General features: G+C 35.1%; 1 pseudogene; it reads right to left on the bottom strand.

The window, feature by feature from the left end:
* Window positions 1–339: 339 nt before the first annotated feature.
* On the bottom strand, window positions 340–8,080 carry LOC120120533 (annotated as a pseudogene).
* Between the last annotated feature and the right edge of the window lie 9,894 nt (window positions 8,081–17,974).

The following is a 17,974-nucleotide window of genomic DNA, read 5'->3' as shown; positions in this document are numbered from 1 at the left end:
GCGAGATCAGTTACAACGATAGCAAGGAGATAAGATACCCCATCCATCCGTTACCAACATTATAGTGGAGATATTAGGGACACCAAACTCACCACATTTTTACTTCATCATTTGGTGCCTATGTAATATAAACTATTTTCATATATATATATACACTATTACTAACGCTCTAAATAATAGTATATATAGAGTTGTAAAAAGAATTTTACGTTGCTAGTAAATTTTAATTTAATTGATGTTGTTGTAAGTAGTTAGAAGTTGCAGGTGAAAATGAATTGTTGTAGGTAATTTCCTCTTCTTAGAGTTTTAAAACTAAAACTCCAATATCACATAATATAAAAATATAATTTATAAATTTCCATTTTAAAGGAGTTTGTTTGTTCTATAGATCAAGCTTGCTTCCGGACACATTCACCACGAATCTGTATCGAACATCGTTCTTCTCCAACCTCTCCATTGCTGTGTTTATATAATCCATCTTCACCACTTCAATCGTTGACCTTAAATCCTTCTCTTTACAAAACTCAAGCATTTCCTCTGTTTCCTTCATGCTCCCTATAAAACTCCCTGTACTTGCTTCCTTCCCATACACCAATAAACCAGAGAATTAGCCACTGCCTCAAAAAAATCCAAAAGTTATAGCCTACAATGAAATGTTAGTGATTAGTAAGCGGAAAAATAATCAAAACAATAACAACATAAAAATAAGATATAAGTAGAAGACAAAAAAAATAATCAAAGCGATATCAACTTAGAAATATAATTTAGTTTTCGGATCAAACTGAGAACAAAATCCCGAAAAGAAGGGTTAAAAGTTAAAGAATTAGACAGACCAAGCATGATCATTGGGGTAACAAACTGAAGAGGGGTGTTAATGACACCAGTGAGGATCAATTTTCCATCGAGTTTCAACAATGAAAGGTAAGGCTCAAGAGGGTGAAAAACAAGCACGGTGTCGATGATATAGTCGAGCGATTCTACCTCCTTTCACATCCCTTCGGCGTCGGAGCTGACCAAGTATTCATCGGCACCGAGATGTTCCAATGCCTAGTTTTTTTTTTCTTATCAGAGGAGCGGATCAGAGTCACATGATGTCCCATGGCTTTGGCTATTTTCACCTCCAAGTGCCCCACTCCCCCGAGTCCCAATATCCCTCCTCTCAACTCACTCCCCACTAAACCAAAGTGCTTCAACGGATTGTAAACTGTCACCCCTGCATACAACAGAGGTGCCGCCTGTTCTGGGTTCATTCCATCTGGGATTTTCACCACGAACCTAAGAAAAAAACGCATAAATGAGCATGGATCCAGCATTGATTATTATATGCAGAGCACATTTTGTTCTTGATTCTCACTTTTGATCATCAACGACCATGGAACCGGCAAAGCCGCCCTGAGTTGGCTTTCCATCGGTGTAGACATCGTTGAACGACCAGATCTTCAGACAGTAATGTTCATTGTCCGTGTCGCATGGCCGGCAGCTTCTGCAACATCCAATAACACAACAGACGCTAACAGCGTCTCCGACTCTGAACTTGCTTACATCGGAACCAACTTATACCACCTCACCAACAACTTCATGCATAGAAAAAAACCATTGATTCATAAACAAGAAGATAAAGAAACCTAAAGATGAGAGTTTTAGTAGTACCCAGGAACCATAGGGTACTTTGACATGCCAAAATCATTTTTGATTTGATGAATATCAGTGTGGCAGAGTGACCTTAATAAAGACATCCTCGGGACCGGTGTTCCTGCAAATTATTAGAGCAAATCATCGTTTAAGAACCAGAAATTAACCTTAAAAAAAATCAAAGAAAACATCAAGAAATGAGGATACCTCAGAGTGTAAGGAGACAAAATCCCTGAAGGGTCTCTGGCAGCCCATCCTGTTGCTGTTCTCTCAATTTTTCAAGGCTATCGATTTTAACTTGTTATCAAAAAAAAAAAAAATTCTATTTTTTCTATTTTTTCTTCTCAGCGGGTGTATTAGAGAAGAGAGTTAGGAACATGTCTTAATATAAACATTTACAATGGGATTGAAGTCGGATAGACAGAAGGATAGACCGAACGAGTGGATGAAATTTCCTTTATTTTGTATTAATAATTTTTTTATTCTTCTTCAAATTTTATAAATCAAACGTGTTGAAAAGTCCATGAAAAATATAATCCAATGGTCATTATAGAGAACTTTTAAATAATTAAAGTAGGTGCCGGAAATCACTAAAAAGTTATCATTCTCAATGTCCACCAAGTTCTGCGGTACGACGGTTAAAATAGAGTTAAAAAATGACAGTGATTAGTTAAATAAGTGATCGGTTAAAATCGAGATCGGTTATAATCATTTAACCGAAAATATTATTAATCACAATAGCATATTAGGTAACACTTAAATAATGTAATAGATAGCACTTATATAATAAAATATGTTAATTATTTAATTTGTTATTACAATATATTAGGTGAACGCCTAAAATGTTACCAAGGATAACATAACCGATTAATTACTGGAAACATTATCAAGCACAATAACATATTAGGTAGTGCTTATATAACGTAATAGGTAGCGCTTATATAATAAAATAGGTTAATTACTTAATTTGTTATTACAACCAATTAGGTAAACGCCTAAAATGTTACCAAGGATACCATAACCGGTTAATTACCGGAAACATTATCAAGCATAATAACATATTAGGTAGCACTCATGTAATGTAATAGGTTGCGCATTATTAAAGCTGATGGGGCCTTAGAAATCCGAAGATAACAAAATAGGTAATTACTTAATATGTTATCAGTTATGATAAACTTACCTTAGGAATAAATGTTAACAAAATTTAAACTGATGGAGCCATTAGGAATCCCACAATAACATAACTGGTTAATCACTTGATTTGTTATCAAGCTTTATCAACATGGTAATTGTTTACGCATATTATAATGATACCGATTGACTTTAACCGTTTTTATTGGAAATTAATATATTATTTTAAAGTAATAGATTTCGAAATTATAAGTATGGAATATATATATATATATAATGTGTGTGTGGGGTTAAAGTTGATGGAGCCTTAGAATATTGTTTACTTATATTTTTTATGATACCGAATGAATTTAATCGTTTTCATTGTCAATTAAACTATTACTTAAAAGTAATAGGTTTCGGAATTATAAGTATGATATATATATATATATATATGTATCGATACATTTTGCGTGTGTTTGAGCCTCCCGTGTATAATATTACTTAAAAGTAATAGCCTTCATGTGAAATTAAAGTATCGAGACCGATATAAGAAAGTATTGATACATATATAAAAGTTTATGATATTATCATTATACCGGTATAATTTTACCGTGTACCTTGTAAATTTAACTATTACAATTACAAAGCTCATAAAGGGTTTTCATAATGTTGGATTTACACATAAAGACATATACAATGCACTTGAAAGATGTAAATTAAAGGAAATCGTCAATGGGGTGTCAATGCAGTAATTGCTTACTTTTAACCGGTAGTTGGAGTATCAATACTTTAACCTTGACAAACAATCTGTAGAATAGAGTCTCCAACAAATCATAGCTGGAATCAGTTCTGTAATTGGGATTATCCAGGTTAATCATGTTGACTGCATAGCCAATAAAACCCGGGGTCCAAATGATAAGCTAGGAATTGGTAAGACAAGCTTTCTTTGAGGGTTTAGGAGCTGAATCCCTCCAACGTAAGGAGTGCATGATTGAACATTACATATAATAGTTGTATTCAGTTCTTGAAGAATTGTTCTTTATTGTATATAAGGATAGTTGAAATGATATCCTGTTCACGTTTCGGGACCAATTAGTTAGATGCATGCAATACCCTATATCCTCGAGGCAAAGCACAAGAAATATGGCACTTAAAGATTTACCAAGAGTGGTAGTTTTTGCTCTGCATGAAGACCGAACCTAGAATCAACTTTACAATTATGCCTACCATGCTGAAGAGAACATGTTGAATTATAGGATTTGCACACAACTGCGAGAATTTTAAACTCTAAACCCAACAACTCTGCTAAAATTATGCAACAGAAATCTTAGGATTTCCAATAAAATGCTTGCAGTTGTGTGCAAATCCTATCATTCAGCAGGTTCTCTTCAGCAGTATAGGCATAATTGCACAGTTGATTCTAGGTTCGGTCTTCATACAGAGCATAATCTACCGCTCTTGGTGAATCTTTAAGTGCAAGATTTCTTGTGCTCTGCCTCGAGGATATGGGGTACTACATGCATCTAACTAATTGGTCTCGAAACGTGAACGAATATCATTACAACTATCCTTATATACAATGAAAAACAATTCTTCAAGAACTGAATACAACTATTATATGTAATGTTCAATCATGCACTCCTTACGTTGTAAGGATTCAGTCCCTAAACCCTCAAATGAAGCTTGTCTTACCAATTCTAAGCTTACTATTTGGAACCTGCAAGGGGGTTTTATTGGCTATACAGTCAACATGATTATGAGCTTCTTTTATCCTTTGGCATTCAGTCAGACTGTAGAGATTTGAAATTTGTAATCAATTAAAAGTTTTTAAATACTTTATTCCAATTACCATTTCAAGAACAATTATATGAATACATTGATACTTCGTGGTTGCTTTCGATTTTATTCAATGTTGATATGTTGGGGCTCCATTTGAAGGTCATCATCTTCGCAAACAAAGATTGAACTTTCAACCTATAATAGGTCCATTCGAAAACAACAAACTTTAAAACCTAACCCCTATTTCCGAATACTAAAATTTAAAAAATTAGGTTTTGAAAACATACATTTCGATTCGATTGCATCAACAAACAAACAAGTAATATTCGAAAAATGCGCTACCACTATTCACATCAACTAAATTCCCTCTAGAGAAAACTACAGTCGTCTTTTATATATTTCTCTAGATTAGGGTTTCCTTTGTAATCCCGATATAACATTTATATTGAATACTCTTACAAAATTATCGATACTTTATATAAAGAAACCGATACTTTGTTGACGTTTCATTTTTTTCAAAACCGGTATTTATTGACCGGTTATATTGTATATTGAAACAGCTTTTTATCAATTTTTAACCTTTTATATCATTATGTATCGATACTTTTAATAAATGTATCGACACTTTATACGTGTACGTTGTTGGGCCTTCATTCTGGACCAAAAGTATCGACACAAATTTAAAAAATATCGATACATTATGTTGACCTATTCTGTCATAAAACCGGTATAATTTTACCGGTTACATTGTAAATTTACCTATTACTTTATAATTATCGATTTCGATGTTTTTGGGATCGATACTTACAATAAATGTATCGACACTTTATGTGTGCACATCGTTGGGCATCAATTATGGACAACAAGTATCGATACAAATTTTAAAAGTATCGATACATTATGTTGACATATTCTCTCATGAAACCGGTATATTTTTTTCGGTTACATTGTAAATTTACCTATTACTTTATAATTATCAGTTTCGATGTTTTTGGGATCGATAATTACAATAAATGTATCGACACTTTATGCATGCACCTCGTTGGGTATCTATTCTGGACAAAGCGTATCGATACAAATTTAAAAATTATCGATACATTATGTTGACCTATTCTCTCATTAAACTGGTATAATTTACCTATTTGTTTATAATAATCAGTTTCGATGTTTTGATGATCGATACTAAAATAAATGTATCTACACTTTATGCGTGCATCTCGTTTGGCAGTCATTCTGGACAAAAAGTATCGATACAAATTTAAAAAGTATCGATACATTATGTTGACCTATTATGTCATAAAACCAATATATTTTTACCGGTTACATTGTAAATTTACCTATTACTTTATAATTATCGATTTTGATGTTTTTGGGATCGATACTTACAATAAATGTATCGACACTTTATGCGTGCACCTCATTGGGCATCAATTCTGGACCAAAAGTATCGACACAAATTTAAAAGTATCAATTCCGAACCGTTTCTAACTTTTTAATTATTTGAGAACCAAATGCATCACCGTTGAGATTTTAAATCTGCAACTGCTTCTACATCAAGTATGTTTTGCTTAGACGGTTTTGATTTAGGGTTAACCTATCTCAATGAGCTGACTGAAATGGATAATATCCGTAAGGCATTCTTTGGATATCCAATCTTCCTGCTTGTTACTCAAAATTATGATGCCGGGATTTCCCTCGCGTTTCAAGTTGGGGAAAAAACAATGGAAATTAGGAATAATCAATGATAATATGCAAATTGTCTAAGTTAATAAGTTTTGAAAAAGGTAAGTTGTTACCTTAGAAATGGAATTTGATGTTACCTCCCGATGCATCCTTTAAGTAAGTTGTTGTTTGGATGGAACAAAGGTTCGGGCTCATATTTATAGTGGATCCAAAATTTAGATTGAAATTCAAACTCAAATTGAAATTTAAATTCAAACTCCAATTAAATATGAAATGAACATGAAATGCAGTGTTAAATTGAACATGGAAATTGCATAATTGATTCATACTATTCAAGTAACATGCGTTATGAACCATGAAGTCGGTAAAAGACAATATTAATTCAGTTCAAAACTGAGTTGTGAGTTGATGGGGTTGTCACACTTTTCACATGAGAATAAAGTACTCACATAGAAGAGAAGAGGAGATAGATAGATTGTCATGCACAACCCATCGTTATACTGTGTTATATGTTTTAGTATTTTTAAATTGAAAATAGTGCATTGTGTATTATGTGAATCGAATGAAAATATACACATAATATAATCAAACCAAACATACATACACAATAAATCTATACATAACAATGTTAAAATAATGTACCCACAACGAAATTAATCCGATGGAAAAGGGTTATTTCTAACGAAGTCCGGAATATTAGGCACCTTCCACAAATTTTCCAAATACTCTCGTATGTTACCGCCTTTTTCTGAGGACATATATAAATAATTTCAATTATCAAACTAATCAGGTGCAATTTTACTAACAAGAAACTAAATTCGCATAAGCAGGAATAAATTTGTGTCATGCCTAAAGCATTGTCCTTCGAATAGGAAGCGTCAAAGGGATGTGGACATATATAATTGTATGACTATATAAAAACATAAATTGTTAATTAACCAATGTATGAACACATGTTTAACTGGAAAAACATATGGCATAATTTTAACTTACCAGATTATAAATCATTTTTAGCGCTGAATCATCGACCAACAGTGTATTTAGGGCGTTAAAATTAGGATACGCGTTCCAAACATCATGGAGATCTTTACAGTAGGTAATGTTATCTTCTTTTTTGCACTTTCCTTGATCCTATTTACAAATAGTCGAACATAAATATGTAGGAATCATAGACAAATAAAGGTCAGTAAAGTCTAATGACATTCATCTTACCCAAATGAATAGAAACTGGCCAGACAACAAAGGTAGTTTCTGAAGTACACGGTCGATGTTATGCTTGAGATTGTTCTCAAGTTTGAATGTTAACATTTAATTGTATATTAACGATTTTGTCTATAGTAATTCAACTACTTAACAGTTCTAACCTCATCTTGGAAGACCAAATGGAAACAACAAAATTTTCTAAACAAAAATGCATAAATTCATATACTCATGTCCTTAGAATAACATCTACAACATGAAGAAAATGAGATTAAGTTGTACGCTTATATGTTAAAATAATGGAAACAAATGAACATAATTAAAACCTTTTGGATTTCTTGAGAAGTAGGCAGGGACACCATTGACATAAAAAATTACAAGTTTTCTTTCTGGCGATGTTGCTGATATGATATACTTGTTTAGATCATCATCTTCATCTTCATCGTCATCTTCATTGAGCACTTGTTTGTCCACACCTGTTAAAAGAAAATCAAATACATTTTACAATGTGTAAATTTTAGAAACATAAATAATTAATTACCTAACTCGTTTGATGTCGTTGACGTAATTCATCATGTAAGATGGAGACTTCATTGCACAATGATGCAATATCGGCTCGCATTTCTCTCACAAGAGAATCAATATGCTCGCGAAAATTGACCATGTATTCCATCACTGTCTTAATTGTGACATCCTCTCCACCTAGAGCGTCTTCCATCATTGCGTCTCCCAATTGTTGGTCGTCTTCATGGCCAATAGAGTCTATTTGCTCCTTAATTGACCATGTATTCCATCATTATCTTAATTGTGACATCCTCTCCACCTAGAGCGTCTTTCATCATTGTGTCTCCCAATTGTTGGTCGTCTTCATGGCCAATGGAGTCTATTTTCTCATTCTCTTGTTCTAATCCAACCAACCTTTTCAATAAAATCGTATCCCATTCTAGTCATTAATAACATATCAATCTTACGTGTTAATTGAATAGAGGAGTCTTGAGAAAAATCAATTTCATGCTTCTTCAACAGATGGGTGATGACACATCCATATGGTAGTGAAGTTGAAATTGATGCTCCCTTTGTGACCATATATACAATTGTCTTAAATATCAATTTAGCAATATTTGGAGCCGTTTTAGATCTATACTTTGCTAACCACCAATAATCACAGTCTCGAATCATTGAAAATTTTCCCCCATACGGCCGAATAAACCGAGTGAGCATTTTGTGAAACACTCTTGACTCTACATCTAGGTAAATTGGGATATTTCTATGAACACACTGGATTATAGTATCTAAATCATCCTCATTCGAATCCTCTTTATTCTCGACACCTATACCCTCAGTAATAGTATCTGGAGATATATATATATTCTTCCCCATGACATGGGTATTAATTCCTATTATATTAGTCTTATTAGGCTCACGCTCGAAGGAAACATTATTGTAGAATACTGTAACTAGGTTGGGGTAATATTTTGGTTCTACACCAAGGAATTCAAGCCAACCCCAAGATGTAAATATGGATTTAAAACAAAAATCATATTTCTCATCGAACAAGAAACCCATATCAATGACACATTCGGGACGAATCTTCCTTACTTTGAACCTCCTTTTTCATCTTTCTTTCTCCTCATCGGTTCTAAAGTTCTGAGTTTTGAACGACCTTATTTGTTCAGAAGAAGCGCTTGGTTGAGGAGAAGGTTGTCGTTGAGAAGGGCTTGGTTGAGAAGAAGGTTTAGGGTTCCCGTGCCTCTGATGTTTTGGAGCCATTTTGGTGTGGATGTTGTTACATTGGAACACAAACACATTAAGGAAAAAAGAGTCCAATTTGGAAATTAATCAAACCCTAATTTATGACAAAATATCGATAAATTTACCTGAATATCTGATCTTAAATGTTATGAACGCTGGTATTCATCGGAATGTAAGAGTTTTCTTCTGCCTTTAGGTTTAGGGTATTTTATTTGGGGTTTATATCGATTCTTTTAACATATAAATAATGAAGGAAAAAACATGCGTAATTTTAAAAAAATATCGATATAATTTAAAAAGTGTCGATACAATATGTTTACCTATTCTCTCATAAAACCAATATATTTTTTTGTTACATTGTAAATTTACCTATTACATTACAATTATCGGTTTCGATGTTTTTGGGATCGATACAATTTTAAATGTATTGACACTTTATGCGTGCACCTCGTTGGGCATTCATTCAAGACCAAAAGTATCGACACAAATTTAAAAAGTGTCGATACATTATGTTGAACTATTCTCTCATAAAATTGGTATATTCTGACTGGTTACATTGTAATTTACCTATTATATTATAATTATCGATTTCGATGTTATTGGGATCGATACTTATTATAAATGTATCGACACTTTATGCGTGCACCTCGTTGGGAATTCATTATGGACCAAAAGTATCGACACAATGTAAAAAAGTATCGATATATTATGTTGACTTATTCTCTCATAAAATCGGTATATTTCTACTGGTTACATTGTAAATTTACCTATTACTTTATATTAATCGGTTTCGATGTTTTGAGGATCGATACTTACAATAAATGTATCGACACTTTATGTGTGCATATCGTTGGGCATTCATTCTAAACCAAAAGTATCGACACAATTTAAAAAAGTATCGATACATTATGTTGACCTATTTTCTAATTAAACCGGTTACATTGTAAATTTTTCTATTACATTATAATTATCGGTTTCGATATTTTTGGGATCGATACTTACAATAAATGTATCGATAATTTATGCGTGAACCTCGTTGGACATCAATTCTGGACCAAAGGTATCGATATAAATTTAAAAGTATCGATACATTATGTTGTTCTATTATGTCATAAAATCGATATATTTTTACCGGTTACATTGTAAATTTACCTATTACTTTATAATTATCGGTTTTGATGTTTTTGGGATCGATACTTACAATAAATGTGTCGATACATGTTTGTAAGGTGCCGATACTTTATAGGCGAAATTATAGAAACCGGTTGTGTCCATTTTGAATCTGTTATATTTAATCGATTGTTTAAAATTTTTACCGTTTTCTCCAATTTTAACAAATTTAAAAAGTGTCGATACATTATGTTAACCTATTTTCTAATCAAACCGGTATATTTGATCGCTTGTAAATGTATATGCTAAGGCAAGCAAATCTGTGCAAGTATACACAATTGATGCAAGTAATATAGGGTAAGTGAGTATCGTCTCCACAGGGATTGGACGAAAAATATATTTTCACCACAACTAGAACTAATGTCACAAACTAAGTCCTAATAAGTTGTCAACTTAAGAACTAATAAAGCAAATGGGTGATTTAATGAGTGCAGTAAAGTTTGGTTGAGACAAAAGAAATATGCAGAATGTTAAAGTAAATAAAACAAGATATGTGTTGATTTAAATCGAATGCAAACAACCTCACATATTCAGACATATCACAGAGCACTGATGCTAAACCCGTGTATTGACAACAATTATTTCTAAGTCTAGAATGAATTGTTATGACTCGCTCAAGCTGCCCGACAGGATTACTAGGTATTCTTAGACAGTTGCTATGGCAATACTCCTCAGCGTTAACTACAATCCGTTGTTGTAGCAATACCTCTCAACGTAAACTATAGGCATTGTCAATCCTACTCTAGCATCTATCCATTTTAGTCATTTGAAACCGCTCCTTATCTCCAAGGTAGACAAGTTAGAACTTCACCATCTCGGATTCATTCTATTGCTTACATCGATCTATCTTAATTCTCTCGAATATAAGAATCACTATCTAGACAAAAGGCTATCTCTCGATGCTCTTACAATGTCAAGCCATGTTTTACCAAAACCCCAGGCGATCTCTCGATGCTCTTATAGTGTTAAGGCAAAATATTAAAACAGTAAGCAAAACAATCATAAGCTAAACATAATTCATCATTCATAAAACATAAAAATATTGTTCAGGCAACACACAGTTTAACACCAAGTAAGACATTCATGGTGCTATCAAATATCATCCAAAATTCAACGTTTACTACAACCCCAAATAGATAAAGAGTTAAAAATAAAAGAAGAACGACTCCCAAAACCGGGGGCTCTGTCGTGACGATTCTGATCAGCACTACGTCTACCTTGGTGATCACCCTCTCTCGAGGCCTGATCACCGCTCTGCTAACCTCTGGTTATGGAGGACACCAAGGAAGATCGGTGGATAGACGGTGAAGAAGCACTGTAGTTGCTTGCTCACGCCTTGGATAAAGTTCTTCTCTCTTCTTCCTCTTCTCTCTTTGGCGGCTACGACTGGTTATTTATAAGGGAAAATCTCCTAGGGCTTTACATGCTTTTTGGAGTTTCCTTAAATAACCGTTGTCAAATAAATGTCCAGACTTAAAAAGAAAATGCAGTTGTTAGAATAACTAAGGCTTTCTTGCACGTGAAGTAGGTCATCCAGCTGGCTTGTGACATAGGCGGTTTCGTCACACCTGCTTCAGACTTCCTCAGATAACCCTTGCCTCGGCGAGATAAATCTGCTTCTCACGTTCTCATCTGTTCCATTGGCCTTTGTAAATTTTCATTGTCAAGACTGAAATGTTCTTCCCCTGTAAGTTTCCTACACAAACATAATCCAAACGACCCTTTCTCCTCAGCAGCATCAGTCAAACCAAATAAATCTTGCCTAAGCAAAATTTATCCACCATAAGCTAATATAACCTATATGCAACTAAAATGCTATGCATACTTTGTCTAGACGAGCAATAACGTAAGTGAAAAGACTAGAAATTAAGTCTTTTTACGGAGTTATCACACCTCCAAACTTAAGTTATTGCTTGTCCTTAAGTAATGTACAATAGCTAGAAGAAAATCAAAATTGTCATGGCAAAGCAGATTTAAGGAAATCATAAGGTTTGAGATTTCAGCCCTCAGCAAAAATTGTTTGGCCTCAACATGTTCGACAGTCATGTAAGTCAAGTCTCTTCCCTAATCAACAAGTGTGTGCGTGATTGTAACCAGTTCTTGCATAAAGGTAATTAGAAAACTTAAGTAAGCACTTCTGGTTTGTCAAGGCCAAAAATTATTTCTCAGGCATAGTTTATACTCCTAGTTATTTATTAACATTTTTCGTAGGGGAGTCAGCTCATCACAACTACCGTTCCACATTCTAGGTGAAAGCGAGCATACCTTCCACCTCCATGCTAGTCGGGAAAAGTCATCATGTGACTACTTTCATTCACTCATATGCCATGGCTACTCTTTATTTCTTATGGAGTTTTTATGCTTATGCCTTTGCACAGAGGAGTTTCCATTCTTATTTTTCAAGTTTTCAAACACTAGAGAGTTTTTACTTCACCCTTAAAATACTTTTGAAGTCTCGGCAAGCAGAAAGTTCTTTTCCAAAATTTTTATAGATTACCTGAAACAAAGACAACCTACAATTGTGTTTATGAACTTCAAAGAATCAGGTCTAAGGTTGGTTCTCTTCTTTAGACAATCTTAACAATAATCCTGGCTATGCAATCAAATTATGCATTCATCATTGGGCATCCCTAATTCATTCCTAACAATAACCTTAACTTGCTTATGTCATGATAATCAAAATTTTCAACCAATTATCATCAACTGATTTCTAACAAAGTATGGCAGAATATGGTACAATACATCCCCCAAACTTGAAGGATACATTATCCTCAATGCATGAAATTAAAACTACATGAATCTATATGCAGATGCGAAAAAAGAAAAATAAACAAATAAGTAGAAACTTACTGCGGTGGGGTGACTTGGCTGGACGCCCTCATTCGGTGTCATTTGGGAGGAGAGGGACTCTCATATCCCTAGTCTACTACTGCTGGCGAGGGAGATGGCTGAAGTATACGGCCTGCGGTTCTCTTGTAGCGCTTATTGCTGGACGAGGCTCGTGTTGGAGTTTACTGCTCGGTAGTAGGAGTTGGTTGTGCTGGAACAAGTGTTGGACTAGGAATTGCTGCTGGGGCTGGTGTAGCTTTACTGATAGGGGACGGAGTGAGATCTTGCGTTGGTTACGGCGGTGCTGGAGTAAAACCTTCATCGGAAAAGAAGTGGGGTGGAGTATCATCACTGCTTTCAGAGGTTGAAAAGGAGGAGGAGCTGAGGAATTCTTCTATGTCGCCTTGGCTTTCCTCTGGTATAGGTGGTACTTGAGTTACTAGTGGTGGCACATCAACGGGTACTTCTGAGGGAACTTCTGGAGGGGCATGCAATGTTTCAGCATGGAATGTGCTGTCGCCCGCATTATATTTGAGAATAACAGCGAGGAAGGTCGAAAATCTGATGTTTGTGTTTGGGTGCAACTCCTTGAAGAAGGCGTTGAGTTGCATGTCTCTAGCCTTGACATACTCGAAGTAAATTTCCATGTGGTCCTCCAGGCGACCAATCTTTTCATGCGTTTCTCGAGTGTGCATGACCATAGAGTCATTCTAGCCGTGGCAACCGATTTTTCTCCTCGCTTCAAACCTTCATGTGGGTCGTCGTCATTGAAACTCATCAACTCGGGGACTTTTTTTCCTGGTAATACCCTCCTTTGGTTTAATGTAATCCTCGAAGTGATCCTCAGGAACCTTCTTCTTCTTGCATAATACGATTATCAAGTTGGGAAGCAGAAGGTTACCCCGGTTCCTCTTGGCACATTCATGGATCTGCTCAAAAATGAGTTCTCGAACGTCAATCTTCCTCCCGTTTATGATTGAGTGCAAGAGCAACAGTCTCTTCACGAGGACTGTGGTGTTGTGGGACGTTGATATCAGCTTGCCTTTGAGAAAGTGGTTCCATAATCTCACGTGTGGTTTTAGTGCTTAGCGATATACTCTTTTCCTCGTTGGGGCATTCCCTTCGAACTTGGCCCACCCAAAGCATAAATCCTGTAGTACACCGTCATACGTTTCTTGATCGTCTGCTGCCACAAATCGCTTGTGCTCCTCCTCCACTTTTCCCAACTTAAAGTATCGGTTGAGTGCAGAGGGGGAAAATCGAATGAGCTTTCCTTGAACATAAACTGTGTGGTTAGACGAGTCCTCGAGATGAGCATAGAATTCTCGTACCACCGCTGGTGCTATGGCTTTGGGATTGCGAGCAAACTTCTCCCAGTTGTGTTTCTTTATCACGTCCATCACCTCCAGTCCAAACGGCTCTTCTTCCTCGGCGAGAAAGAAGAATCCATCTTTCAAATAGACTTGATGTTTCTGAAAAATTTTGAAGCGTGCTTATGCTTCGGCTATTTGTAAACGTTCAAAACTCTGTGTTGAGGTTGGGGCTTTCCTTGTTCTTACCATTTTTCTTGGTTGATATCATGGGTGACAATGGGGAGAGGAAAAATTTTCTTGCTTAGTGATGAGAGGTTGAGGCACGATGAAGAAGAAGAAGTTATTGAACAGTTTGTTTCTTTGGAAACTAATGGGTGGTTTCAGGGTAGTTTTGTCCTTTCTTGGAGGGAAAATATTTGTGCATTAATGAGAAATATATGATTGGACATAAAGTGGAAAAAAAGATTTTTTTTCCCTCTTTATTCTGCCGCCAAAACCATGCGTCCTAGGGTTTCTTCTCTTCTCATGCATGCTCTTATTCCCCATGCAGCCACGTGTTCTTTAGTTGTCTACAATAAATAAAGAAAATAAAATAAAACGGATAATGAAAGCTGAAAATAACTTAATTTATTTATGCACAGAATTCAAATTTGCGTTGCCTAGGCAACGAAATTTTGTTCAAGAAAGTAAAGCAAACTCTTGGGCATCATGTGCCAACGATGCCGGTTTGTCTTCATGATTGGGGCTCCTTTGTACTCCTTAAGTCTCTGTCCATTCACCATAAAGATGGAACCATCGTTTTGGTTTTGGATTTCAATTGCTCCATTGTCATGGACTTGGTGTACAATGAATGGTCCCGACCATCATGATTTTAACTTGCCTGAGAATAACTTAAGACGTGAATTAAATAGCAATACTTGTTGTCCAGAATAAAATTACCTTGGTAGTATTTTTCTGTCATGCCATCGTTTTGTTTTCTCCTTGTATAGGCGAGCATTCTTATATGCGTGTGCTCTGAATTCATCTATCTCGTTAAGCTCTAAAAGTCTTCTTTCTTCAACAAGCTGAGAATCCATGTTTAGCTTCTTGATGGTCCAATAGGCTTTATGTTCGAGTTTAACTGGCATATGACATTCCTTTCCATAGACCAGCTTGAATGGTGACATTCCCAACGGTGTCTTGAATGTTGTGTGATAAGTCCATAGTGCTTCATCTAGCTTCGGCGACCAGTCCTTTCGATTCGGGTTGACCACTTTCTCAAAGATCTGTTTAATTTCCTGGTTAGACACTTTGGCTTGTCCATTCATTTGAGGGTTATACGCCATAGCAATCATATGTCGTACTCCATATTGCTTCAGTGCCTTGGCAATCAATTTATTATCCAAATTAGTGCCTTCATCACTGATGATAGCTCGTGGTGTTCCAAGTCGGGTGAATATATTTTTGTGAAAAAATTTTAACACCGTCTTGGAATCATTTTTAGGTGTAGCAATCGCTTCAACCCACTTTGATACATAGTCTACTGCCAAGAGTATGTACACATCTCCGAAAGATATGGGAAAAGGTCCTATGAAATCTATTCCCCATACTTCGAAGAGTTCAATTTCCAGAATATTTTTTCATGGCATCTCGAGCCTTTTTGATATGTTTCATGTCATCTCGAGCCTTTTTGATATTTTTTCATCACATGTCTTATAGAATTCATGCGCGTCCTTGAACAAGATTGGCCAATAAAATCCAGATTGAAGCACCTTTGTTGTTGTTCTTATTCCACTAAAATGCCCTCCATATGGTGACGAGTGATACTTGTGTAGAATATCTGTAACATCCTCCTACCGGGTTAGTGATCAAATTATGAGATTTAAAAATTTAGTGACCAAATTGGATAAATTAAAAAGTTCAAAGAATTGATTGAAATGTTTTGTGCAGGATCAGTTAGCAAAGAAGGAGGAACTAAAGGGATAAATAAGTCTTTTAATGAGAAAAATAATTAAATATTAGTTGAGAATATTTTATACCCACGTGGAAGCTATTGGAGAGATCAAAAGTTTCCAGATTTCTCTTATTCTTCATTCTTCTTCTCCATCGTGAAGCCAAGCTAAAGGTGAGTTTTCTTGTTAATCAATTTTTTGATGAATTTAAGGTTGCTTATTGATCATTAGATGATGACTAAGCTTAAGGAAAGCGTAGGTTATCTTAAAATCAAAAGATGATGGAGTTAGAGAGGATTAAAGAAAGGAAGTAGAAAAGTGAAATCTTGGAATAGAGTTCATAATAAAAATTAGAAGTGGGATTTGACTTGTCATCAAGCTAATTAAGGAATAGGAAGTATTAGAATTAAAATTAGAACATGTTGGAAATTGAGTGAGATTTTTAAATTCCATATAGAGGATTGGATTTCTAAGTTTTAAAAGTATTGAATGGAAAATAATTAGTTGAAGTAAGTGTATGCAAGTTAGGGATATAAAAGGAGGTGAATTATGAAGTGTTGAGAGGTTTATTAAGAGATTTTCGTGCTCAAAATAACATTTCTGGGCTATGTGCGTCGATGCACATTCAATGTGTACCGATGCATCAAGGATAAATCCCAGAAATTGTTCAAGGTGTATCGTTGCACATGAAGTGCATCGATGCACTAATTTAAAATAAAAACTTCGAATGCCATCAGTGTATCGATGCACAAGTAGTGCATCGATGCACCCCCTTAAATACAAACATCGAATAGGATTTATGTATCGATGCATAGATAGTACATCGATGCACCCGTCAAGGGATACATCGATACATGGTGTAGTGCATTGATGTATACCTTCATTAAAAAATGAAAATGAGTTTTCTTTTTGCCCAAGAAATGATAGTTTAGAATATATTAATTAGTATATTGCTAAGTATCAATGAATTACTATGTAGATACAAAGCCTAAACAAGTTCCAGAACAATTGCCTAGTAAGATCAATCGAGGAAAATGTAAGGAAATATATGTGAGTACATATGCATAACATGATTATAACGATAGAATTAGTTCTAGACTTGTGAGAAGTCTAGATTCAATACATTGATGCATGATTCATTTCATATTATGAAGCATGATATGAATTCATACTATGTGCATTGTGTAGCGTGTTTTAAATGAATATGTATGCAAAGTTATATGAGCCATGTGATGAAGGTAAGGAAATGATATGTCTATGTGATATATTATGTAATTTGGGAAAACCCATGTTATGTAGATGAGAACTATAGGTATAGTTGGCATGCCAAGAGTAAAGGGTCTACGCGGTCCTTCGGGACATATATGTATTCTTTGGAACATGTGTGAGGTCTTTTGAGACACATATTTGATCATTGGCATATGTATATGATTCTTAAGGAATTATCTACGTGGTCCTTAGGGACAATCTTATATGGAACTACGGTGTAATTCTACGCGGTACTGCGGTGCAATTCTACATGGCACTTCGGTGCATTTATACGAGCTGTGGTGACAGTATAGTGCACAACCT

This window comes from Hibiscus syriacus, unplaced genomic scaffold (assembly GCF_006381635.1).
Source record: "Hibiscus syriacus cultivar Baekdansim isolate YM2019G1 unplaced genomic scaffold, ASM638163v2 tig00110339_pilon, whole genome shotgun sequence".
Taxonomy (NCBI): domain Eukaryota; kingdom Viridiplantae; phylum Streptophyta; class Magnoliopsida; order Malvales; family Malvaceae; genus Hibiscus; species Hibiscus syriacus.
Note: the sequence above shows the minus strand (reverse complement) of the source record. Positions and strands in the feature narration are given on the sequence as shown.